Genomic DNA, 26,853 nt, shown 5'->3' on the forward strand with positions numbered 1-26,853 from the left:
CGCCAGCAGCCGCCAGATACGGAATACCAATACCAAATATTGATTTGATCTAGAGTTCTCTTCTGTTCATTCACTTTGCTTTTTTTAATTGATAAAAATAAACTATTAACCACTTCTATTTTTACAGCATTCAAACTGCAGCATTTTTTCGCACACCACCTGCCTAAAACCTTACATAGGTTTCATTATTTTAGCATGTACACTATAACTGCAGGTGCGCTAGGATTACTGTTGATATAAGGAACATGAATATCTGAGCAGAGACAGTAAACAAAACATTTCATAGACACTTTCTGTTACACACACCCATGTCAGATGCAGGTATAAAGTAGCCTGAACAAACAACTACCAAGATTCTGCCATTGGAATAGCAGTAGAAGTAACAATGGGCCTTGGGCCTCAGGCTGTTTACATATGCCTTGTGTTGTTGACTAACTGTTGTTGGCCACTCGGTTCAAACTTGTGTTGCCGCCTGGACTGCAGCTCTTTCCCTCTGTTTCTGTGTACATTTATTACATACTGTATGTACACTGACTTACAGGCGAGGATTGCTGCCAGGAACAGGTGTTTCATTTAAACCTGCTTTTAAGTTGTAGGAGGGAGCAAACGGCCTGGAGGACTTACTGGAGTCATATGCGAATGTATCTTTTGAGTGACAAGATGTTTGGGATATAAGAGAGCCCAAGTAAATGGATTGTTAGCAAATTAAGTGCAACTGATTTAGAATCCCACTTTCTTCATTTTCCTGAAACCAAGTGACTACATAGGTATGTTATATATTTAGAGTTATTTCTATGGTTTAAAATAGTTTTTATTTCAATGATGCATAATGTTTTGGAACTTGCATCTACATGTGTAAATAACAATAAGTACATTTGAAATGTATTTAGCATGGCCATTTAAACCATTTTGATGCCATATGAAGTTAGCTATTATATATATATATATATATATATATATATATATTTTTTTTTTACAGCAAGTTCTCATACAGTACATACAGTATAGCAAATATTTCTATTACAGTATCTGCAGCTGCCATAGTAACTTAGAACTGACTGTGTGCCTCCCTCCAACCACCATGATTGTCTCACTTTGCTTTACTTTGTCAGGATAGTGATATTTGTATTATGCGAATAGCATATGCTACTTGTATATACTTCATGTGGCATGTGCAGATCATTGTGTAAATACATTCACAGTTCTAATTATTACCTCTAAACAAAATATATGCATAGAAACTGTTTATGATCATATAGAATTGATATCAGTGGCCACAGTTTCTGATTATGTTCACTAAGCCTGGCACAACCTAGGAGAGGAGCAAAGACGCTACCAGGAGATGGGCAGGACACAGGGATAACTAGTACCAGGAACAGAGATTTGGTTTAGAACCTCACATACGCACAGTGGCTTAGACACAGGTATAAGGTTTTGGAGCCTATTTTCTGGCACTTTTCAAAGCTCAGACACAAATTTTTATAGTGGGGTGCCAAACATAATGTCACATTTTGCATACGTCACCCATTAAATGTAAGACAGAGTTGGCACGCATCCTCATGGCAGCCACAGTCTCCTGCCAATTGCCAGGATTGATCTGCTGCAGCCAGTGGTAGAGGGAATGGGTAAAAAAGTAAACAGACACCAGACAGGCTCCAGTGACCAAGCTTGTAGTGTCCGTTCCGGGGTTGCCTGTCTTGGTGGTGTCCCGTCGGGTGGGGTGCCTGTTACACCTGAGAGAGACAGGGAGATAGAGATTGCAGCCTTCTACTATGGTCCAGGGATGTAGAAAAACTGTAATGGTTTGGACTATACTTGCCTACCCTCCTGGAATTGCTGAGAGACTCCCGAAAATCGGATCCCCCTCCCGGCCCCCAGGAAGGTGGGCAATCTCCTGCATGATTCCTGTAGCTCCTGTACCACCCTCCATGCCGGAGAGATGCAAATTGTGGACATTTTGTGAAAAGGGGCAGGGCTTAGTGACCTGTCATCTCTTCTGCTATACACTACATTAGCAGTAAAATTGCTGTGTAATACACTCTAAATTAACAAAAAATTATCATTCCGTTTTATTTGTCTCGGTCTATTTTTTAATCCCAATAATTATATACAGTTACATTTGAATTTTATACAATAGTTCAAGAACATTACACCATTTAATTATTTATTTATTTTTCTTCTTTCTTCTTCTTCTTCTTCTTCTTCTTCTTCTTCTTCTTCTTCTTCTTCTTCCTCCTCTCTCTCTCTCTCTCTCTCTCTCTTTTTGTTAATAGCCATTACATTTTGTGGCAGATTGTAACAGATCTGTAACAGCTAACACTGAGGACTGAGCATGGAAACAAATACAACTGTTCAAATGCCTTTTAAGAGTTCAGAGGCAGACAATGTCCAGAGTCTCTCACTGGATATAAATAGTCATCCTGAAATAAAGAAAGAGATTCATTTAGACAATAAAAGTTCCAAGAACATATTTATGGAAAAGAATGTGCAAGAGAACTCGAGTCACCAGGAAAGAATGAAAATGGCGCCTAAATACAGAATAGGAGGCTCAGTAGAAAGTATATTTTCTCAAGTGTCAATCCAAAGCCCTGGATGGACAATGCTGAAATCAAGCAAATCCCAAGATTTCATGGAGTCTAAAGCAAGCTTTATACGGAATCAAAAATGGCCATGTCAGCAAAATGAACTCAAAAGCCCAGAAATTATTGATGATATTGTGGGAGATGAGATGACTTTCAAATTACCCAGACAGCAAGTACAAAAGAAAAGCATAGATTGCATGGTCAACATTTCTAATGTTCCTCACTACTTATCCCACAGTGATTTGTCAACTTCCAAAATGTCAGCATCAGAGCTTTCACCAGGGGCTGAAATCGGAGCGTATCACTGGAAACCAGCCACAGACCTCAGTCCTGTCCCATCCGAGGAAACGGAATCAGAACATTCTCAGGTAATACATTCCCCCAGGATGGTTTGAGACATGGTGATGGATGTATTAAAGCTGAGGTAATCTGGAAACAACTTTAGCATATAGTTAATGCCTTAACACACCAATTTACTAAGCTACAGTATGAAAAACTTATACAGGTTGAGTATCCCTTATCCAAAATGCTCGGGACCAGGAGAATTTTGGATAACGGATTATTCCGTATTTCGGATTATTTTAATATTTCAATGATGTATTTTGAAGTATCTTGCATTTATGCTGTATAAACACATAATATACACACAAATATATTTTATTACCACATAAAATACACACAAATATATTTTATTTGTTCAAAAAACAAGGTTTCAAAATGTGAAACAAAATTTGTGTACTATCTCAGCACTGAATTTGAATGCCAAGCAATCATTGTCTTGCACATATATAGTGCCAGATACATATCATGTCCCCAGTGATGCTGCTACAAATGTCCCCAGTGAGTTTTTAGCAAAAAAAATTTTTTTTTTCACTTTCTGGAATGTCTGGTTTTCGGAATAATTCGGATAGCGGATATTCGGATACGGGATACTCGACCTGTACCTGATAGTTAACAGTAATAACATCTTCAGATAGTGCTAACTCTCCTTACACTATGGGGAGAACAATGTTGGAGGGGGATCTTCTGATGTCTTCCTGGAAGGCTTAAAGCTTGTAGTGCATCCCAATTATCACAAAAACTATGTACATGCCTAGTGTCAGTACCTGGCAGCAAGGTTACAGTAATGGCTACATACATTAACTGACTTTTGGTATGGAAAGGCTCTTTTCAGAGACACTGTTTAATAAATTGCACTAAAAAATCATCTGTTATCGCTATGAATAGCGGTGTTGACAGATAACATTTATCATGGCCATTTTCTGTAGAGCATCCAGGCCCGCAACTAGCAAAGTGTCATTGTGGCTGTATCCAGTCACTGTTCAAATTATAAAATCTTTAAAAAATCTTCAATACAAATCATATAATTACACAACCTAGGCTGCACCTGTCATAATGTGACATAAGTATGCGGCCGACTCTTTCAAACGTCTGGGAAAGCCCCAAAAATGTGGAACTTTCGTAGATATTCCAAGAGCGTTGGCCAGCTTGATGTTTTTTGTTTTTAAAGGAACATCCAATGATTGGAGTATGTATTTAGTTTGAGTTTACTGAAATCTATTTCCAGTCAAAACAAAAAGGTTGCCAGCGAGGATTCTAACACTGCTGTTTCTCTATATATTCAAAAATATCTAGAATACAGTGTGGCAATATGTATGGATTCAGGTAAGTCTCTGCCACTAATGTATATGGGACCTAAGGGGGTTATTCAGACCTCATCGTTCCTGGCAATTTTGCAGTGCCTAACCCAACCAGTACAAGTCTCCGAATGACTGTCAAATGACTGTCAAATGTTGATTGGCTGCCAGCTGCAAATCCATTCACAACTCACTCACCATCAAATGATTTTTACAGTCTGTGCAAGTGAGAGTACACTGACCCTTCCACACCTCTGCAACAGAGACAGGCAGATCGAGGCCGAATCTGATGTCATACACCCTCCCTGAATACGCTTTGGCATGCCTGCATTTTTTTTCTGAAACTCACAGAAAACAGCAGGTTGCCATCCATATAAGGCGGCTTTTCTTTACACTATTTGGCCTTGCGCATGTGAACTGCCAACCATACGCATGCACATTCATTTTATAGTCGATCGCTGCACAAATTGGCACAACAGCAATAACCCCCTAAATTTGCAGTGCCTGGTTATTCTAGGCCCCAGCCAATTGTATTCTGAAGTAGCACTACAGAGCATAGTGGAACAAAGACATTACAAGCATGCTGAACGAGTGCCTAATTTAGACTGGATCACAGGACATGTTCTCAAAATGGGCAAAACCATGTGCACTGCAGGTGGGACAAATATAATATGTGAAAGTTAAGGCACATACAAAATGAGCTGAAAGCAACTCAGTTTTGCCATTTGAGCTGTTTTCAGCTCAAAAGCCACCCAGGGTGCTGTGGGTACAGCTGTCCCGAGCCCCGGCCTCTGGAAGGGCCTGGACAGCTCATTTTGCCCACCGCAAACTCCCCGACTGCCTCCGCTGTGCTGCCTGCTTCTTCAGTGCAGGACACCAGCGGCCAATTAAAATGCTGCACTGTCTTTTGAGCCAATCAGAGCTTGTGTACCGTTAGCCAATAAGAGCGGCTCTGGTACTCGAACTCTTATTGGCTCACCAGCCGGTGGTGCATTTTAATTGGCCGCCGGCGTCCTGCATTGAAGAAGCCTGTGGTTCAATACTTGCAGCAGGAGTTGGGTGGTAAGTCAAGGGGGGGGGGGGTGAGGGGTGGGGGAGATGGGGAGGGGGGCCTGGACTGGGAAAATCGATAGGATGGGCGAAAATTGATAGTTGTTCATGCACTGAGCAATTTTCAGCCCAGCGATTTTCCCCATCACCACTCTGCATAAACTCTGCATACACGCTGGACAAAATTGTTCAGAATGTATACACTTTTAGATTTGAGTTATTTTGTTTCTAGGTGGAGTAAATCCCGGCTGCTTTCTTATTACACTGCAATTTACATTTCAGTTTGAACACCCCCACCCACATCTAATGGTGTGTACACACGGTGCAATTTACACTTCAATTTTGACTATAAAGTCAATATCCAATCAGTATCATAGACATCATATGGAGATAGAACATGGGTACCTGTGTAGTTTCACGGCGCCAGCATGGCGCCGTGCTACTTCCGGTTTGTACGCTCGGCAAACTATCTAAAATAAACTAACTTAACTCCATGCCAACATGGATAGTTCATACCCCCACTATCCATGTTGGCATGGAGTTGATTTTAGATAGCGTGGCGAGCCACCGAACCTGCAGCGTGGGTGAGCGAAGCGAGCCCCGCAAGGGGACTTAGACGCATGGCGCCATGCTGGCGCCGTGAAACTTCACAAGTACCAGAACATGTTTTCAAACTTTCTATCTTAATTCGATGCCGCCCCGGAATGCCCACTGCCTGCGATCAGGTCTGAATTAGGCCCAGAGATTGTTTACACTGCGCAAGGCCGACAATGGCCCTTATTCTGGTTGGTGCGGCCAGAGCCGCACACGGGGCTCCGGCCGCACAAACCAATCCCCGCCCACCCTACGGATCGCCACGGCCGTCCGTACACGGACGGCTGGCGATCCGCATAAAAATGGTGGAGGCGTACGCCTCCACCATGGTGGGAGCTGCCCCCTGCATTCGATGGTCGTCGACCATCGAAGGCAGGTCCGCACGCCCCGGCAGCTCCCGCAAGCTGAGACCACACGGACAATCGTCCGTGTGGTAGCTTGTATGGGGGCTGAAAGCTGACATCCGGCGACGTCAGCTTTCCGCCCCCATGAGTTGCGTCATGCCCTCATTACCATGCATACGCCCCGCGTTTGCATGGGAACGCCCATGAAACGCGGGGCGTACACATAGGGAAATGAGGGCATGAAGCCTCTCACGCCCCTATACGCCCCCTTTGCGGCGGACGAAATACGTCTGCGGCGAAGGGGGCTGCACATGCGCAGATTGACCTCTGCGCATGTGCAGAGTAAAAACATCGGCGGTACGGCCGCACGCGGGCCGTACCGCACGAAACAGAATAAGGGCAAGTGTGCAAAAAAAGAATAGTTTTTTTGCAACCTGCGATTATATATCTGAGGAGAACTGAGACTGATCTTCTCAGATTTACAAATATCCTAGCTGTAGACATCATATACAGGGAATGTGTATACAATGTCACAATTAATACTACTGTACTATGAAACAATTGAGAAATATAATAACTTACATATCTGACAGGTTTATATTTTAGAGCCAGATGTTATGAATTCTGAGTTCAGCGGCAGTGTAAATGATTGCCTTGTAAATGAATGTCCCCCAAAAAATGTCCGCGTTCAGCTGGCATCCTGAAAACATCAGGTTTCCTTCCCCAAACACCAGCTTCCTGTCAGTCAAACTGCAAGAGGACTGCATTTATGATCCATTTCTGTTCTGCATTTTCTGTTGCTATTTCCCCTTGGGCATGCATGAAACATACGATACACATTCGGTCATTTGATGATCACTCAATTTGCGAATTCGCTGATTAGCAACCCATGCTGAATTATGGCATATTCTGTAATTTGCGGGTCTACGCTGAGAGAGCAAGGCTGAAAACATGCGATCTGGATCATTTTTGCATGCCCCCTCTATGTAGACCCGTGAATGCTAGTATTTGATCAGCAGGGTAGGATGATGCAGAGGTGGGCATGCAGGAGGATTGCCCACTGTTCCAACGAACCCAATTTTCGAGGGGATACAGTCATTGGGTCTACAGCAAGTTGGTCAACAATCATTAGGTCGACATGGGGATATGTCGACATGAGTCTAGGTCGACATGGGGTTTAGGTCGACATGGGTTTAGGTCGACAGGTCATTATTTTGACACAATCATTAGGTCGACCGTGTCTAGGTCGACGTAAGGGTTTTTCACTGTTTTTTGAGCCGACATGTGCCGACAGGCGGTATTTCATGCCCTACCATCCACTAGGAGGAATAAAATAGTGTGCCGAGTGTAGCGAGACACCGCGCCCGAAGCATAGCGAGAGATGCAAGGGGATGCAGTGCACTGGAAACTGCGCGCATGTAGACTGTGTTGACATTCGGGTCAAAAAAACTGTGAAATACCCCATGTCGACCTTTTGACTATACACCTAGACACTGTCAACCTAATGCTTGTGTCGACCTATATCCAGACAGTGATTACAATGGCATTGTACAATAGATCTTCATTCACTAAATAGCTCACCTTTGAGTCACCCTATTGGTAAGCGCTTAGATCAGGCCTAGCAAAACTGTGGCTCAGCTGTTGTGAAACTACACATCCCAGAATGCACTGCCACAGTCTTAAGGCTTCATCCAATTTCGGGACTTTGGGCCAATAACCGGGTGAAATCGGCCCAAAATCACGGGTGTGTGATATCTGATCCGATCCGATGTGCGGTCCCGGATCAGGGAGGTCGGACGGTCAGCATGTACGATCACGTCCGACCTCCCTGTATGCATATGCCTGCCCACCTGACAGGCATATGCATGCAGACAACCGGGGGAGCAGTGGGACGGGCAGCGGGTCCCTGAGCGCTTGGCTGGCGGCGCCGGCGAGTGCTGACCTGGCTGGGGCGGTGTGATGATCACAGTTTCTCTCTCATTCAGCAGCGCTGCGGGACGGGAGTGGGACGCGCAGTGGCGGGTATTAGATTTTTAAAATACCTGTCAAATGACTGGCCGTTCTCTGATTGGCTGAGAGCTCTCAGCCAATCAGAGAACGGCCAGTCATTTGACAGGTTTTTTAAAAATCTAATACCCGCCACTGCGCGTCCCGTTCCGCTGCTCCCGCAGCGCTGCTGAATGAGAGAGAAACTGTGATCATCACACCGCCCCGGCCAGGTCAGCACTCGCCGGCGCCGCCAGCTAAGCGCTCAGGGACCTGCTGCCCGCCCCACTGCTCCCCCTGATGAGGATCACCGCCGCCCCCCCCCCTGCACCCCACCGCCCGCCCCCTGCTCCCCGACATGAGATAAATCGCAAGCGATTTATCACATGTCGAAATTTGGCTCATCAAGTGCCAAATTGTATGTGAGCCTCCCGAGGAGCTCCCGTAAGCTCCACTGGAAAAGATGTGAATGTTCAAATATGCTCTGTAAAGCGCTGTGGAATATGTGAATATATATATATATTTCTGGAAATAAATAAATAAAAGTTACATAGAGGTTTGGGTGGCATAAACCTCTGACTGCGCGCACGGCGAGTGGCATAGGGTTTGTAGGTATTACCCAACCTTTATAGTGAGTGGTACATATACAGACACAGACAATTTTGGGGCAGTTAGAGGTGCACCTTTGAGCAATGGACAGTAACTGGTACAGTTTATTGGGCTATAATTGAGAACAGGTTAACCTGAAGACAGCTTTTTTTCTGGTGCACTCTTTTTGTAGTAGTGTATAATTAATCCAGTAGTTTAGAATCAATCATTTTTTATCAATTAGAAAAACAGAACATCAAAATTTGTAGGCTCTTAAAGCTGTGTACACAGGGTGCAATATCGCTGGCAATATGGTCACTGAGCGACCATATTGCCAGTGATTTGTTTGTGCTGCGGCGATAAATCACCGGCGGCGTGCTCCAGTGTTCAGCCCCCTAATGGTTGCTGGCTGTAGGAGAATGCTCCTGCGAACAGTTGTTTCCCCCTGCGGCTCCCCCGGCAGAGTCTCCTTTTCATCAGTGACCATCTCTTGTCGTTGATGAAAACGGGACACTGAGCAATATATTGCACCGTGTGTACACAGTTTAAGATTTATCTAAGTTATCTGTTTTAATCTCAGTTGATCCAGTTAACTAGTTCAATCCTGGTTCCCAGCTTTTCCAGCGCCGTCTAGATTACTCCACAGCCTTTTCTAGCTGTCCGGCACAGTCCATTTCACTCCTCAGTCTGTTCCATTGGTCTAGTCCTCAGCTTGTTCCAGTTATCTGGTGCAATCTGTTTTAGTCCTCACCCTGTTACAGTAATCCAAAGTCTGGGTATGTCTTCAGCTACTCTACTTAGCCAGTTAAATCCCAGATCAGTTATCCAGTTATATGCTAACCCTGCCCACTCCTTTCCCAATACTGGGTATTGCAGTCTTCTAGTAAACACCAGCACCTCCAGCTCTCAGTGACTGTTATGATCCGCCTCCAACGGATCGGTGTTATGTACTATTCACATTTTCTGTGTGTAGTTCATGTTCTCCCTGGGTTTATCTCAGCCTGGGTGTGTGTGTACTCGCTAGTGGCATCCAGTGGTCAGCCTGGGCCATTGCAGGTTACTTTCAGTACTGTGTGTTCTGGACTCAGGTGTCTTGATTAGGCTCCTAGCCTGCAGTGCACACCTTCAGGCTATGTGTAATCAGCACCACATTGTGCTCTCTATATAAACCCTCTGGTTGTTCAGTCCCATGCCGGTTATAGCTTGTACCTCAGGGTCTCAGGTGTTCCTGGTTCCCAGTCTTCCGTTATTCCTGGTTCCTGTTCCCAGTCATCCTGCATCCTGTCGTTGATTCCCAGCTGTGTCCTCCATCCAGTCTCCTGTCCTCCCGGTGTCCGTGTGTCGTCCTTTATCCGTCTCCCGGTCCCTGCAGCTCCTGTTGGTCTTTGTGGGATTCCTTCTCCAGCGTGGTGCTTCCTTCGGCTGGTTCCCTGCCTTGTCCGCAGCATCTCAGTTCCAGCTAAATTGATATCCCTCGGTTTCAGATAAGTTGGGAGATTCCCCCTCTTTGTCTCCTTACTAATCATTTGCTTATTGTGTCAGCGTATAGTGTATTGTTACACCTGTCAGCAGTACTTATTGTGTCAGCATATAGTGTATTGTTACACCCGTCAGCAGTTCTTAGTGTGTCAGCATATTGTGTATTGTTACACCCGTCAGCAGTTCTTAGTGTGTCAGCATACTGTGTATGGTTACACCTGTTAAGCATTAGCACAGCGGGTTCCTGTTTAGAGTGCTATCCACTGGCACCCCTCTCCGCAGGGCAGGGTGGTCCTCGCCTCTTTGTTTATAGATAGGTTTCCCCTTGTTCATCACTGGCCTTGGCGTGTGTGTTGTCCTTAACATAAGACCAGGTGGCATCGAGGTGGGAGCCTGACTAACGGGCTCCCACGAACGCGGCTATTATTGGTGAAGCCTAGCACCCCGCACACACACGTCAACTCCATCTGAGTACAACGGAGTCAGGTTGGCGAGGCTGCCCTGGTCCTGTCACTATCTCCTTCCAGCCAGTGTCACGTGGTGTCTCGCCAGACAGCGTGGCACAGGAGATCCTAACATTATAACCGGCCATACAGCACTCTGGAGCTGAGTTCTGCCCTCTCAGTCCAGAGATTTCCACCCGTGTCAGTTTTTTGCCCGTGTCAGTCTATTCTTGTATCAGTTTTTTCTTGCTGGTGTATAAACTTGCATGGCCATATCATGCAGGCCATGCAAGAGTCATTAGCGGCTCTAAATTTGGCATTCAATGCCGTAAAACCTGGGCAGTGGGAGATTTTGCAGCAGTCTCTTCTGCAGCTGCAAAGACTCATCACTGATATTTTTCTGATCCTCCCAGAGGTCACTGGGGTTCGTTCAGCCCCTAATGAGGCCCTGCCTAGGGAAGTATTAGGCAGCAAGTCCTCAGACCCAGAGGGTCAGGTAAAGCATAGAAGTTATCTACGACCGAAGCTTCCGTTAGAGGAGCGTCAGCGGCGTAGAAACCTTAATCTATGCTTATACTGTGGAGATTCTGGCCACTTCTTGCAGACGTGTGGCTTGCGTAATTCCGGTGGTGCCGACAGGGTATCTCCTCTGGCCAGGTCTGAGCAGGTTGTCAGATCTAAGCCTGTCTCCACTGTGGCAGAGGAGCTCTCTGCCGAGTCTCCCAGTAAAAGCACTCTGCCTTTTTCTACTGGTTCCAGTGCTGATGTTTTAATGACCAGGGAGTCAGAGTTGCAAACCCTTGAAGGGAAAACCCAGGTGGTTGACTCAGATACCGGGGGCCCGCTGAGCCAGTCTGATGCCGGGGGCCCGCCGAGCCGGTCAGATGCCGGGGGCCCGCCGAGCCGGTCAGATGCCGGGGGCCCGCCGAGCCGGTCAGATGCCGGGGGCCCGCCGAGCCGGTCAGATGCCGGGGGCCCGCCGAGCCGGTCAGATGCCGGGGGCCCGCCGAGCCGGTCAGATGCCGGGGGCCCGCCGAGCCGGTCAGATGCCGGGGGCCCGCCGAGCCGGTCAGATGCCGGGGGCCCGGAGGCCGCAGCCCCGAGTGGGGGCCCGGAGGCCGCAGCCCCGAGTGGGGGCCCGGAGGCCGCAGCCCCGAGTGGGGGCCCGGAGGCCGCAGCCCCGAGTGGGGGCCCGGAGGCCGCAGCCCCAGAAGGGGTTCAAGCCTGTGTCGCCCCAGAGGGGGTTCAAGCCTGTGTCGCCCCAGAGGGGGTTCAAGCCTGTGTCGCCCCAGAGGGGGTTCAAGCCTGTGTCGCCCCAGAGGGGGTTCAAGCCTGTGTCGCCCCAGAGGGGGTTCAAGCCTGTGTCGCCCCAGAGGGGGTTCAAGCCTGTGTCGCCCCAGAGGGGGTTCAAGCCTGTGTCGCCCCAGAGGGGGTTCAAGCCTGTGTCTCCCCAGAGGGGGTTCAAGCCGGTGTCGCCCCAGATGGGGACGCTGTCCATCTAGTCCCTAAGAGGGATTCTGATTGTCCTGTCTCTGAACAGAGTTCCAGCCATGTCGGTAACATGGAGGAACCATCTGTTGGTTTTTTTTGTTGTTGCCCAGCCAGAGTTTCACTATAGTGCTGCCCACTTAGAAGTGCGTCACAGTGATGATCAGCCAGAGACTCATCATAGTGCTGCCCAACCAGAAAGACCATCAGACTTGGAAGAGGTCATGACCTCTAAGGGGGTCCCTAAAGTCTCAGCCTCAAGGGCCATAATTCCAGCTATACAGTCCAGTCAGTTAGCTGATAATGAAGTTACTGTTGATGCTTTGAACGATATCTCTACATCTATAGTTTTTGATGGGGACCTAACCCAATTTGTTGCGCTCACTAAATATTTTATCACTATTTTGGAGTCCAGACCATTTTTAGGTATCACTTCAGATAATGTGGTGCTCTATTTAATTTATTGCTTCAGAGGTGAACCTTTCAAATGGGCGTCCAAATTTATTGAATCTGAGGATCCCATTCTTAAGAATCTCCCAGCATTCAGTGATGCTGTATTGAAAAAATTTGGTCCCAATAAAAGTGGTTCACCTGCCTCTGGACTGACCATCTTCTCTGCAGAGACTCCATCATGCATAGGAAAGTCAGTACAAAAGTCCCAGCCCATAGCTATGGTCGCTGGGTGTGCTCGTTTTAACAGGAATGCCCCTGGAATCTTAGCTTTTACAGCAGTGGAATCCAGGCTTGATTCTGTCTTGAATTCCGATTCAGAGATCGATGGTTGTCCAGTGTCTTGTCCAGTGTCTACTCAATCTGTCAAGAGTCCTGCCTATGTTCAGTCATGCGATACTACTTCTTCTCCAGTGCCAAATGTTACCAAGATTGAAACCATAATCCTTCCCTTAGATGCGGACTCCAACTCAGATTACAACTCTGAAATCGATGAAATGCCTTTAGTTGAGGGTACCGTTAGTTCAGACAATATTTTTGGTATTACTGTGTTTACTCCCAGGCAACCTGGGAAGAAGAAGAAGAAGTCTTGTCGGAGACATTGAGTCTGTTTTTGTTCTTGGTTCCCCTTGATCAAGCTGGGGTGTCCGGAGTCCACCTTTTTTAGGGGGGGGATTCTGTTATGATCCGCCTCCAACGGATCGGTGTTATGTACTATTCACATTTTCTGTGTGTAGTTCATGTTCTCCCTGGGTTTATCTCAGCCTGGGTGTGTGTGTACTCGCTAGTGGCATCCAGTGGTCAGCCTGGGCCATTGCAGGTTACTTTCAGTACTGTGTGTTCTGGACTCAGGTGTCTTGATTAGGCTCCTAGCCTGCAGTGCACACCTTCAGGCTATGTGTAATCAGCACCACATTGTGCTCTCTATATAAACCCTCTGGTTGTTCAGTCCCATGCCGGTTATAGCTTGTACCTCAGGGTCTCAGGTGTTCCTGGTTCCCAGTCTTCCGTTATTTCTGGTTCCTGTTCCCAGTCATCCTGCATCCTGTCGTTGATTCCCAGCTGTGTCCTCCATCCAGTCTCCTGTCCTCCCGGTGTCCGTGTGTCGTCCTTTATCCGTCTCCCGGTCCCTGCAGCTCCTGTTGGTCTTTGTGGGATTCCTTCTCCAGCGTGGTGCTTCCTTCGGCTGGTTCCCTGCCTTGTCCGCAGCATCTCAGTTCCAGCTAAATTGATATCCCTCGGTTTCAGATAAGTTGGGAGATTCCCCCTCTTTGTCTCCTTACTAATCATTTGCTTATTGTGTCAGCGTATAGTGTATTGTTACACCTGTCAGCAGTACTTATTGTGTCAGCATATAGTGTATTGTTACACCCGTCAGCAGTTCTTAGTGTGTCAGCATATTGTGTATTGTTACACCCGTCAGCAGTTCTTAGTGTGTCAGCATACTGTGTATGGTTACACCTGTTAAGCATTAGCACAGCGGGTTCCTGTTTAGAGTGCTATCCACTGGCACCCCTCTCCGCAGGGCAGGGTGGTCCTCGCCTCTTTGTTTATAGATAGGTTTCCCCTTGTTCATCACTGGCCTTGGCGTGTGTGTTGTCCTTAACATAAGACCAGGTGGCATCGAGGTGGGAGCCTGACTAACGGGCTCCCACGAACGCGGCTATTATTGGTGAAGCCTAGCACCCCACACACACACGTCAACTCCATCTGAGTACAACGGAGTCAGGTTGGCGAGGCTGCCCTGGTCCTGTCACTATCTCCTTCCAGCCAGTGTCACGTGGTGTCTCGCCAGACAGCGTGGCACAGGAGATCCTAACAGTGACACATACTTTACAGATTCTCCGCAGCTGGAGAGTTTTAACCATCTGTAAACTGCTTTTCGGAAGGAAGCACCATAATTTAACACTGTGGATAACCAAGGACAGTGTAGGACATAGTTGGTACACCACAAAACCTTGGCCTTGGCCACATCAGCTGACTTGAGAGAAGAAGGAGGCTATGGTGACTTGATGCCACATCATGCTTGCCAGGTTTGATGTTGGTCGCTCAAACTCTGCCTGGGAGATCATAAAATGTGATGAATATGGTTGTACAGTTTTCACCCTGACAACACTGCCCAGTTGTAGTGGCATCTCAAAATGAGTGCATTGCGGACAATCAGATTGTGGCTTTTTTTGTGGCCAAGACATATTGTAAATGTACCTCTTGAGCAGCAACGCACCATCGATGGGAACGTTATGCCCACCAATGCCTTCCACAAATGCTGGAAGCCATTTCCAGGCACCATACAGGAATTGATTATCATGGTGCCTTTCTCCATCATGACAATGCACCGGCTCATAGGTTCAGAAAAATGGTGGATTTTCTGGACCATGAATACATCCTGACGCTTGGTCAACCACCATAGAGTGCAGACCTGGCCCCAAGAAACTTCTTTGTGTTCCCACAAATCAAGTACGAGACCAGGGGCGGGCTGGGCCGGGGGGCAGAGTGCCATATGCCCCCCGGGCCGCTTACCCACCCACTGGCTGCGGGCCGTGCTGCGGCTGGATCAGCTTCTCCAGCCCTCCTGCGCTGGCCGCGGCTTACAGAACACGGCCGCGGCTACAGGAAAATGGCCGCCGGCCCCCTGCACTGAGGACATGTTCTCAGTGCAGGAGGCCGGGGGCCATTTTCCTGTAGCCGCGGCCGTGTTCTGGAAGCCGCGGCCAGCGCAGGAGGGCTGGAGAAGCTGATCCAGCCGCAGCACGGCCCGCAGCTAGCGAGTGGGTAAGCGCTCTCCCCCCCCCCCTCCCTCACCCCAGCATATGTGTTTCTGGCACTGTGTGGGGGCATATCTGGCACTGTGTGGGGGCATATCTGGCACTGTGTGGGGGCATATCTGGCACTGTGTGGGGGCATATCTGGCACTGTGTGGGGGCATATGTGTATCTGGCACTGTGGGGGGCATATCTGGCACTGTGGGGGCATATATGTATTTGGCACTGTGGGGGCATATGTGTATCTGGCACAGTGGGGCATATGTGTATTTGGCACTGTGGGGGCATATGTGTATCTGGCACTGTGGGGGCATATGTGTATTTGGCACTGTGGGGGCATATGTGTATCTGGCACTGTGGGGCATATGTGTATTTGGCACTGTGGGGGCATATCTGGCACTGTGGGGGCATATGTGTATCTGGCACTGTGGGGGCATATGTGTATCTGGCACTGTGGGGGCATATGTGTATCTGGCACTGTGGGGACATATGTGTATCTGGCACTGTGGGGGCATATGTGTATCTGGCACTGTGGGGGCATATGTGTCTGGCACTGTGGGGGCATATGTGTATTTGGCACTGTGGGGGCATATGTGTCTCTGGCACTGTGGGGGCATATGTGTCTCTGGCACTGTGGGGGCATATCTGGCACTGTGGGGGCATATGTGTCTTTGGCACTGTGGGGGAATATGTGTCTCTGGCACTGTGGGGGCATATGTGTCTCTGGCACTGTGGGGGCATATGTGTCTCTGGCACTCTGGGGGCATATCTGGCACTGTGGAGGAATATGCATATTTGGCACTGTGGCAGAATATCTGGCACTGTGGCGGCATTTGTGTCTGGCACTGTGGGGGCATATGTGTATTTGGTACTGTGGCGGAATATCTTGCACTGTGGGGGCATATCTGGCACTGTGGACATCACATTGTGCGGTGTAATGGGCATCATGGTATGGGGCGTAATGGACATTACGGTGTGGGGAGCATTGGGTAATTGCCATCACAGTATGGGGTGTAATGGGCATCAAGGTGTGCAGCATAATGTGTAATTAGCATCACAGTGTGCGGTGTATTGAGTAATTAGCATCGCAGTGTTGGGCGTAATGTGTAACTGGCATCATGGTGTTCAGCATAATGTGTAATTGGCATTACGGCATGTGGCTTTATGTGTAATGGGTATTACAAGGTTCGCTAAAATGTGCAATCTGCAGGTACACAATACAATCATGGTACAGGCAACGCCCCTTATGATAGGCCACGCCCCTAATTTTTCGGCGCGCCTACGGCGCGCAAAAGCATTCCTTCCAACGGTGACTTGGCTGATTATGGGCCAGTGCTCTGGACTTGCCCCCTAGGCTAAAAGTTGCCAGCCAGCCCCTGTACGAGACCTTTATTCAGTATGTAGAAGACCTGCTTTGGTCTGGCCCATCTGCTTCACCAAGAGGTTTTAGAGTGGTGCATAGACTCCTGTTGCAAATACTTTTTGAAAATGCAATGTTTACTTTGTTTGTAAATATAATACTTTTTGTGCATCCAGAAACATTGCACATCCCTCGTAATGGTTGAGTTTGGGACACTTTTTTTAGGATAAGAGTTGCTGTTATTGCTTTTGTCTTAGTGCATTTTATTCCTCTGACTTGACAACTTTACTTATGAAAAAACGTGTACCTGCCTTTCCTAAACTTACAACTTTACTTATATGTCTGCTTCGCTATACTAAACTTTCTATAAACTTTGTATATATATTTGTAATTACAGTGTACAATTTGTTGATCCGTTAAAATAAATTATTGGTGTTGATAATATAGGTTAGAGTTGTTAATTGATTTTCCTTTATTAATTACATTGTCGGTGAATAGAACACTGCTTTAAATATTGTGCTCTTGTGAAATATGTCCATTTTATGCCTTAATATTGCTGTAGTTATACTATACACAACACATCACTAATTAACATATCAATTCCTGTTGGTTCTAGGCTGTAGAACCTGATGGATCTCAGAGAATCTCTATGTCGCTCCTGAAATCAATACTCATGGAGAAGGAGTTTGAAATAAAAGACCTCAGCAAAGAAATGAGGAAAATACAGACTGAACATCTACATTTGCTGGAAGAAAAGCAACATTTACTTTCTGAAAATGAGATGCTTAGAAGTAAATCCCAGGTAGACAATAACATGTCTAAATGTATGTCAAATGTTCTAATTATTAAAGGAACAGCAAAAATTACATTAGATTAGAGCAGTGGTAGCCAACCCTAGCCCTCGAGAGCTACCAACAGTTCACATTTTCCAGACAACCTAGCTGCTGCACAGGTGTAATCATTAATCACTGACACATTTTAAAAGATCCACAGATGGAGCTAATTAGCTCACTTGTGATTCTGTGAGGAGACCTGCAAAACATGCACTGTTGGTAGCTCTCGAGGACTAGGGTTGGCTACCCCAGGATTAGAGCAATAAAATATATCTAAAAATAAGATATTTACATTCTCATAGATAATTTATAACAGTCGCTATTATAACAGGACCAGAAAATTAAGATTTGAATCCTTATTTTAATTCTTGTTTTGAATCCTTATTTTAGGAATTGTGGGCTTAAGCATTATGGACGTCGTTTAGACTTCATTGCAGGGCAAAATTGTTCTCTAATTGGGCAAATCCACGTGCACTGCAGGTGGGGCAGACGTAACATGTGCACAGAGTTAGAGTTGAGTGGGGTGTGTTCAAACTGAAATCTAAATTGCAGTGTAAAAATAAAGCAAATATATAAAAAATGTAAAACTCTAGGAACTCACATGTACATAAGTATTCACAGCCTTTGCTCAATACTTTGTTGATGCATCTTTAGCAACAAATACAGCCTCAAGTCTTTTTCAATATGATGCCACAAACTTGGCACACCTATCTTTGGGCAGTTCCAACCCTCTTTGCAGCACTTCTCAAACTCCATCAGGTTGGATGGGAAGCGTCAGTGCATAGCCATTTTCAGATCTCTCCAGAAATGTTCAATCGGATTCAAGTCTGGGCTCTGGCCGGACCACTTAAGGACATTCACAGAGTTGTCCTGAAGCTACTCTTTTGATATCTTGGCTGTGTGCCTTGGGTCATTGTCCTGCTGAGGTCAAGAGTGCTCTGGAGTATGTTTTCATCCAGAATGTATACATTGCTGCATTCATATTTCCTTCTATCCTGACTAGTCTCTGAGTTCTTGCTGCTGAAAAATATCCCCACAACATGATGCTTCACAGTAGGGATGATATTGGGATGGTGAAGAATGATGTCTGGTTTCTTCCAAACATAACACCTGGCATTCACACCACAGAGTTCAATATTGTCTCGTCAGACCAGATCATTTTGTTTCTCATGGTCTGAGAGTCCTTCAAGTGCATTTTGGCAAACTCCAGGTGGACTGCCATGTTCTTTTTACTAAGGAATGGCTTCCATCTGGCCACTCTACCATACAGGCCTGATTGGAGGATTTCTGCAGAGATGGTTATCCTTCTGGAAGGTTCTCCTCTCTCTCCATAGAGAAATGCTGTAGCTCTGACAGAGTGACCATTGGGTTTTTGGTCACTTACATGTCTAGGGCCCTTCTCCCCAATTGCTCAGTTTAGATCTCTGGCGAGCTCTAGTAAAGTCCTGGTGGTTCCAAACTTCTTCAATTTATGGATGATAGAGGCCACTGTGCTTATTGGGACCTTCAAAGCAGAAGACATTTTTATGTTCCCTTCGCTAGATTTGTGTCTCAAGACAATCCTGTCTCGGAAGTCTACAAACAAATCCTTTCACCTAATCCTTGGTTTGTGCTCTGATATGCACTGTCAAATGGGGGACCTTGTATAGATAAGTGTGTGCTTTTTTAAATCATGTCCAAACAATTGAATTTACCACAGGTGGAGTCCAATTAAGCTGTAGCAACATCTCAAGGATGATCAGTGGAAATAAGATGCATCTGAGCTAAATTTTGAGCTTCACGGCAAAGACTGTGAATACATGTACATGTGATTTCTTAGTTTTTTTATTGTTAATAAATTTGCAAAAATCTCCCAAAACCTTTTTTCACTTTGTCATTATGGGCTATTGTTCAAAATGTGGAAAAAAATGAAACACTATGAATACCTTCCGGATGCACTGTATTCATAGAGATCTGTAATATGACAGATCCGGTACAGCTTTGTTTTTGTAATATATTCTAGAAGATTCTAGATTTTCATTTCTGTAAATATATATATATAATAGGAGAATTTATGATTAAATAATATTCCATATTTATGAGTTTTCAACAGACCGTGCTATCCCTCAAAAGAGGAACAAGGGCATAACTATCATAGATACAGCTGCTATGGGGCCTGGGAGAGCATCATGTGTGTCACAGAACTGGTTATGAATGGAGACACTTAGGCTGGGTTGCCTAATTTCGTGAAATGGCCGGGAGACTCCTGAAAATTGGATCTGCCTTCCAGCCCAATTGGAAAGGTGGGCAAGTCCCCCACATTGCCGCTGGTCTTCCGCATTTGATCCATGGGGATAACATTTCTGTTTGGGGGAAAGGCACATCACTTACAGGTGGCACTCAGAAAGGAGGGGGGTACATGTGAGCATGTAATACCCTCCTACATATATCACATTGGTTATCACCAAATGACCAGGGATGTTCCAGTCCATATGTGTACCGGGGAACCACTGGCAAGCCCCTCTACTGGGGGTCCACCTCCTCCAGGATAGGATTCCCGACTGTGCACTTGAACTATACATTATGCTTAACTTCATACTTGACCAGTATGGACACGTTAAGGCCATTGACTGCCATTAGTATCTCTTTGATTTAAAGAATAAAATGGCATTGTTATATACAATTTTACTAAAGTAATATATATTTCTTGAAACAGGCAAGGAACAATTGAGTCATTAAAAAGTATTTCACCCATCTCAATTCTTCAGTGTCAGTCAGTGTTGAGTTACAAAGCAATACTAGCAGGTCACATAATATAGTACATGGTAATTCCATGTGCAAAATTGTTTTATCTTACAATGTTCTTACATTTTTCTTAGTGAATGTATATTAAACAAACGACTGAGTTGCAGATTCCTGCTGTGGTCACTCTGTCATACATTTCAGAAGTACTTTTTGGGGGTTATTCTGATGCAGGGTGCAGAGCGGGCACGGCATACTGATGCAGATGCAGGGTGCCAGCGGGCACGGTGAACTACATGTTCGCTGTCCTGCTCGAACCTAGCAGTGCGGCCGAGGGGTGTGGGTTTCCCATGAGAAAGCCCGGCATTTCATGGGCGTTCCCATAAAAACAATGGGCGTTCCCATGCAAATCACCCGGTGATGTGGGTGCAGGGGGGGGCAGCTGACGGCAGAGGATGTCAGCTGCCTGCCTGCTTCCCGCACAGGGCGTTGGCAGATCAGAGACACCATAGAGGTGTCTCTGATCTGCAAGCGCTGAAGATATCAATCAATGGTCGCCGCACTCAAGGCTGCAAATCGATGTTTATGCAAATTCTCCATTCACAGCCGTGCAGGGGATTGCGTGTGCAAGGGGGGTGGGCGGCCGGTACTGCGGGCGGTGGGCAGCATTTAGTCCACCTGCAGTGCTGCGAATTTCGCAGCGTTACGTGTGGACAAGAATAAGGTCTTATATTTGTGATTAACCCCAGAAAACGGTTATTTTGAGGGAATTAGCTTCAAATATTAAATGATAAATGGATCCTTAGTCTGTATGAGTTAGTTATACCATGTCTGTAAAATGCATTTGTCATATTATCTGACACTTCTCTGTTGTACTTTAAGGCTGTGCCATTTGCAAAAGAAACCAACCCACAGGATGTCTTCCATTCATTTGACCCCGAATCTCCCTTGGTTCTTCAGAGACAAATATGTATGTACCTCTGTTCTATATACTAATAGTATGTAAAATAATACCTACAGTATGATCTACAATCCCACATACATAGACCGCACTCATTATTCAGAACAGATTGAGTATCCCTTAGCTGAAATTCTTGGGACCACGGGCGTTTTGGAACAGGGATTATTCCGGATTTCTGAATACTTTCTTTACATACTCACCTGGTCCCCCAGCAGTCCCCTGACGTCCATGGTACAGTGCACATGTGCTTAGGTGCACGGGTGACATCACATGCAACTGGTGCAATGCATCCTTGGGACCGGGGATGCCGATGAAGATAAATCCAATGGCCGCTGTGGACACTAGGGGACAAGGGGAGAATCAAAAAAAGGTACGGGGGGCAAACAAAAAAAACCCAAATATTAGGTTTTAGAATATACAAATAAGGGATGCTCATCCTTTATATATTGTTTGTATTATGCTGCCAGTCTGCAATATAGCTAGTGGGGCAGCACCTCTGGAGCAGCCACGGATTGTAAACCTTAACAAATCTTGAAACCTTAAATGTTTCTGCCCTCTGTAGACGTCACATTTTGATGATCTCATCGATAAATAGACTTCAGCCGTATATTTACATGTAGCATAGAAACAGGTACAATGATTCAATTCCAGATTGACAAATCAATTTGGCAGGAGTAGGTTCTACACTTAAAGGCTAATGCATTTCTGTGCATAAATAAAAATGTCTCTCACATGGGAGTGGGCTGGGGGATTATTCTGGTTCACTCCTTCTGACAAATTCTTTCTTAGATGGACAAAAGAACCATGTGCACTGCAGGTGGGGCAGATGTAACTTGCGCAGAGATATTTAGATTTGGGTGAGTTATTTTGTTTCTGTTCAGGGAAAATACTGGCTGCTTCATTTTTACACTTCAATATAGATCTCACTGTGAAGTAAAACCCCACCCAAATCTAACTCTCTCTGCACATGTTACATCTGCCCAACCTGCAGTGCACATGGTTTTGTCCATCTAAGAAGGAATTTGTCAGTAAACCAGATCCCCGTGGGCAGCCTTCTCAACAGGCATTGAACAAATCTGAGGGGTTTTGGAGAGCAGAAAACTTGGATTGGCAACTAGAAAATGTTTATCTCTGAGCAGAGGCAAGATAAATTTTACAGACTTGAAATATAAGCAGGAGCATCTTCCCTTTGAGGCTAGTGTGCATCTATTAAAATAATAAAATAAATCAAATCATATATCATATATTATAATTGTTAAATTGAGCAGACATAGTAAGCCTTGAAAAGTGATAAAGTGGAGCACCAGTCAATCAGCTCCCAACTGTCATATCACAGACGGTGTTAGTAAAATGAGAGCTGGGTGGATGATGGTTTCTCACTCTTTGACCCTTATTCGGATCTGATTGCAGTACAAATGTGTTCTCAAAATGGGCAAAACCATGTGCACTGCAGGTGGGGCAGATTTAACATGTGCAGAGAGAGTTACATTTAGGTGGGATGTGTTGAAAGTGAAATCTAAATTGCAGTGTAAAAATAATGCAGCCAGTATAATGCAGCTGCACACAAACAAAATAACTCATACAAATCTAACTCTCTCTATACATATCACATCTGCCCCACCTGCTTGCCCATTTTGAGAACAAATTTGTACTGCGATCAGATCTGAATAAGGGCCTTTATCCACTTTATCACCTTTCAAGGCTTAGTACATCTCACCCAATGTGTCATTCACTGCTTTTTCGCGTCGGTGTCTGCCCGCCGTTAGTAGACCAGCCCCCCTGCTGGTGCCTGTCCATCACTGACCCCCCCAGTCAGTGCCTGCCCAACGGGCAAAACCTTGTGCACTGCAGGTGGGTCTGACAAAACGTTTGCAGAGCTATTTAGATTTGTGTGGGTTATATTTACTGGCTGCTTTATTTTTATACTTCAAAACAGATCTCAGTTTTAACATACCGCCCCAAATCGGATTCGGTATGAAATGCCGGTGGTCGGAATCCCGGCGGTCGAAATACCAACGCCAGAATCCCGACCGCCGAAATGCCGACAAGGGGGGGCCATGGATCGCCCTCCCCCCTTGCGGGCTCGCTTCGCTCGCCTCCCTCTATGGGTGTCGTGGTGCTGTGTGCTTTTAGTTAAGCGATACTACTCGGATATCCACATTGACAAAAAAAACCCTGAAAAACCCATGTCGACCTTTTTGGGTGTAGACCTTCTCTATGTCGACATTTTGCTTGTGTCAACTTTTATCAATTCCAACCTTGACCGTTTGGTGTCCACCTATTCACTATCTATGCACTGTTGACCCTTTGATCCATAACCATGTGTTGCACAAACGGAGGCCAATCCCGGGATCGGGATCGGCGGGATCCCAGGATTTTGGCCTAAAATAGGGGGGATTTGAATCCTGGGATTGAAGCTCTTAATCCTGGGATTCCGGGATTACTGCGCCAATGCAAAATTAACCTATTTTTTAAAAGCCAGGCATAGCTCAGATGTGCTGCCTGGCTGCTATTACTGACCCCTCGGTGGTACGGCTGTGCATAGAGAGCAGCGTAGCGTGACGTGAGGTCAAGGGTCACGCTGCGCAGCCCAGCCGCTGGCATGCCATTTCTGTGTCTGATGAGCACTGCTGTATGTCGCCATTCCCCCCGCCCCGAGATGGTCCTGCTGCCTGTCACCAACCAGGGCTGTCTTAACAGCAGTGTGGGCCCCTGGGCAAAGCAATGCACTGGGGCCCTTACCCATTCTCCCCTCCTAGGGGTGGGGGGTGCTATCAGCAGCAGCTTTGATGTCCCACGGGTGGCAGGGGGCGCTCTATCTTCCATTCAACATGTAGGACCTGGAGCAGTAACTTCTGCTAATTACTCCTTTACTGCACAGGTGGTGGGAGGCAGAACACTAACGTGTGGAAGGGGGCACTGAGCTGCATGAAGGGTCTCTTGTAAATGACTTCCAGGGAGGTAGGGGGTGTTTTATATGCAGGGGAGGGTTGGATAATGGAGTGGGCTTAATATTCGTAATTTTCCGGTGGAAGGGCAGCTTGTTTGACTGCAGATATCGCCATTATCTGGAAATAGATTTCTTAGCCTTCAATAGTATAACAACCTAGAGTCCCAACTTTCAGGAGGTGCTGGGAACTTGGGGATCAGGAGCCAGAGCAATCCATTGACAAACATATAAAACTGTACACCAGACGTTTGGAGCTGGAGCAGGGACCGGCTGCTGGAAGGCTGATATCTCTGGTTCTGGGCATGATAGAGACAAGCCGCTAGTGTAGATAGAAAGGGGAGAGTCCCAGTTTTTGGGATATACTCTCAGAAAAGTATATACTCTAAGTCAGAGAGAACCTGAGAAATATGACTGGGAATTGCAATTAACAGGTCGGATGTGGACTGCTGCTTTGAAGTTGGATATCTCCAGTTCCCCAGGGCCGATCCAGGGCCGATTTTCAAAATTCTGGTATCCCTGGAAAAAGGGAATCCTCAGTTATCAGCATAGGGCCCTTCAACACCTGGGGCCCATGGGCAAGTGCCCATTAAGCCCATACGAAAAGATGGCCCTTGTTACCAAGGATGTGTAAGTGACAGTGCAGGGCAGGGAGGATTGGGGGGTATTAGTTGGGATTTGTTGCAGGTTTTTTTTTTTATTAGGGAGGCCAATCCCAGGATCCCGGGAATCCCGGGATTGAGCATTTTTCAATCCCGAATCCTGGGATTGGCATCCCCATTTGCACACCAATAAACCATATTGTTGTATGTTATTTCCTCCTACTAGACACCTGTAAATCTATGGCTAAGAGAACACTGTATTCCTAGACAGAATTTAAAAAGAAAATATCCATCCTATGGTTATGCTGAATCCATAGTATTGTAGTTCTGTAGAATTCAGTAACCAACATGAGAAAAACTGTATTAAATTTGTGTTGCAGTGAACCTCAAAAATCAGATTAACGACCTCCAGGAAGCCAATGAAAGTGCAGTTTTAGAACTGACAAAAGCTGATGAAGAGATTTCACAGCAAAGAAAAGATCTAGCTAAACTCAAAGCTGAATACAGGCAAAAGCTAGAAGATTCCCAAGAAGAAATAAAGGTTCTTACAGAGAAGGTAACATGTGCACCATAAAATATACCTCCCAAAACTTCAAATTTTCGCGAGACAGGGGCGCGGCCAAGAGCATAACTACCATAGGTGCAAGGGGTGCAGCTGCTATGGGGCCCAGAGCTGAAGGGGGCCCATCTTTACTGTCTAAGTAATATAAAGTACATACATTTATCACCATCAGTTGCTAAATAGGGGGCCCTTACAAACTTTTGTAATGGGGCCTATAAATATCTAGTTACGCCCCTTAACGTGGCTCATGATTGTTACGGAGGTCCCGCTAATTAAACTTAAAATGTTGGGAGGTATGCAAAAAATGTTATATGATGCACATATTCATATATATTATTTAACACAGTTTAAAAAGCAACTACAAATAGTTAGGACTAAGGGGGTTATTCTGGTTGATTCGCAAGGCTTGCAAATCCACCAAACCCCGCCTGGCGAATGAACGCCCCGCCCCCCCTCGCAGCGCGGGTTCGCCCACACAGGCTGCGAATCTGGTGATGTCAGCTACCAGCCCCCCGCTCCTGCATCACCTGCTCATTACCATGAGAACGCCCAGCATTCTCATGGGAACACCCATGGAACGCTGGACATTCCCATATGGTAATGGGGCAGCCCGGTGCCCCCTGCCCTTCTCAAACCCCCTCACGCCGTCATGGGTGCGTGCACCCGGCAAACCGAATGTTCGCCATGGGTGCACGGACCCTATGTCTGCACATGTGCACAAACGCGCCTGCGCATGTGCAGACGCGCAACATCAGACCGAAGGAACTTGAATAACCCCTTAAGGCCCTTATTCTGGGTCACTCGCAAAGGCAAATTCCTTCTCAAATGGTCAAAACCATGTTGTACTGCAGGTGAGGTAGACATAACATTTGCAGAGAGTTAGATTTGAGTGAGTTATTTTGTTTCTGTGCAGGGAAAATAATGACTTTATTTTTACACTGCAATATAGATCTCATTTTGAAGTAAAACCCCACCCAATCTAATTCTCTCTACACATGTTATATCTGCCTAACCTGCAGTGCACATGGTTTTGTCCATTTGAAAAGGAATTTGCCTTTGTGAGTGAACCTGAATAAGGGCCTAACAGTATAAACTCAATAAATGCATAATATAATTTGGAATAGGGTATTTTAACCTTAACAACTGAATATACTGTACATGTATTTTGTGCGGCGCTGCGAAACACCTGTGGCACCTTATAAATAAAATTATGGTAATAATAATAATAAATCAACACAGTACATAGTAATTATAATATATTATATAATAAAAAAATATTCATTAACCTTTGAGTGCCAGCGTCCCTCACAATTGTTATGTAAATTAAAATAAAATATGTGGTATAAAAAAATAATATATTTCCTCTAAATAAGGTAAACATTACAGGTCATTATGATGAATACATTTGTTTGCTTGGCAATTTTTACACCTATTTTGACAAATTCACTTAGCACTCAAAGGGTT

The sequence above is a fragment of the Crinia signifera genome, chromosome 2, assembly GCF_055691185.1.
Source record: "Crinia signifera chromosome 2, ASM5569118v1, whole genome shotgun sequence".
NCBI lineage: Eukaryota > Metazoa > Chordata > Amphibia > Anura > Myobatrachidae > Crinia > Crinia signifera.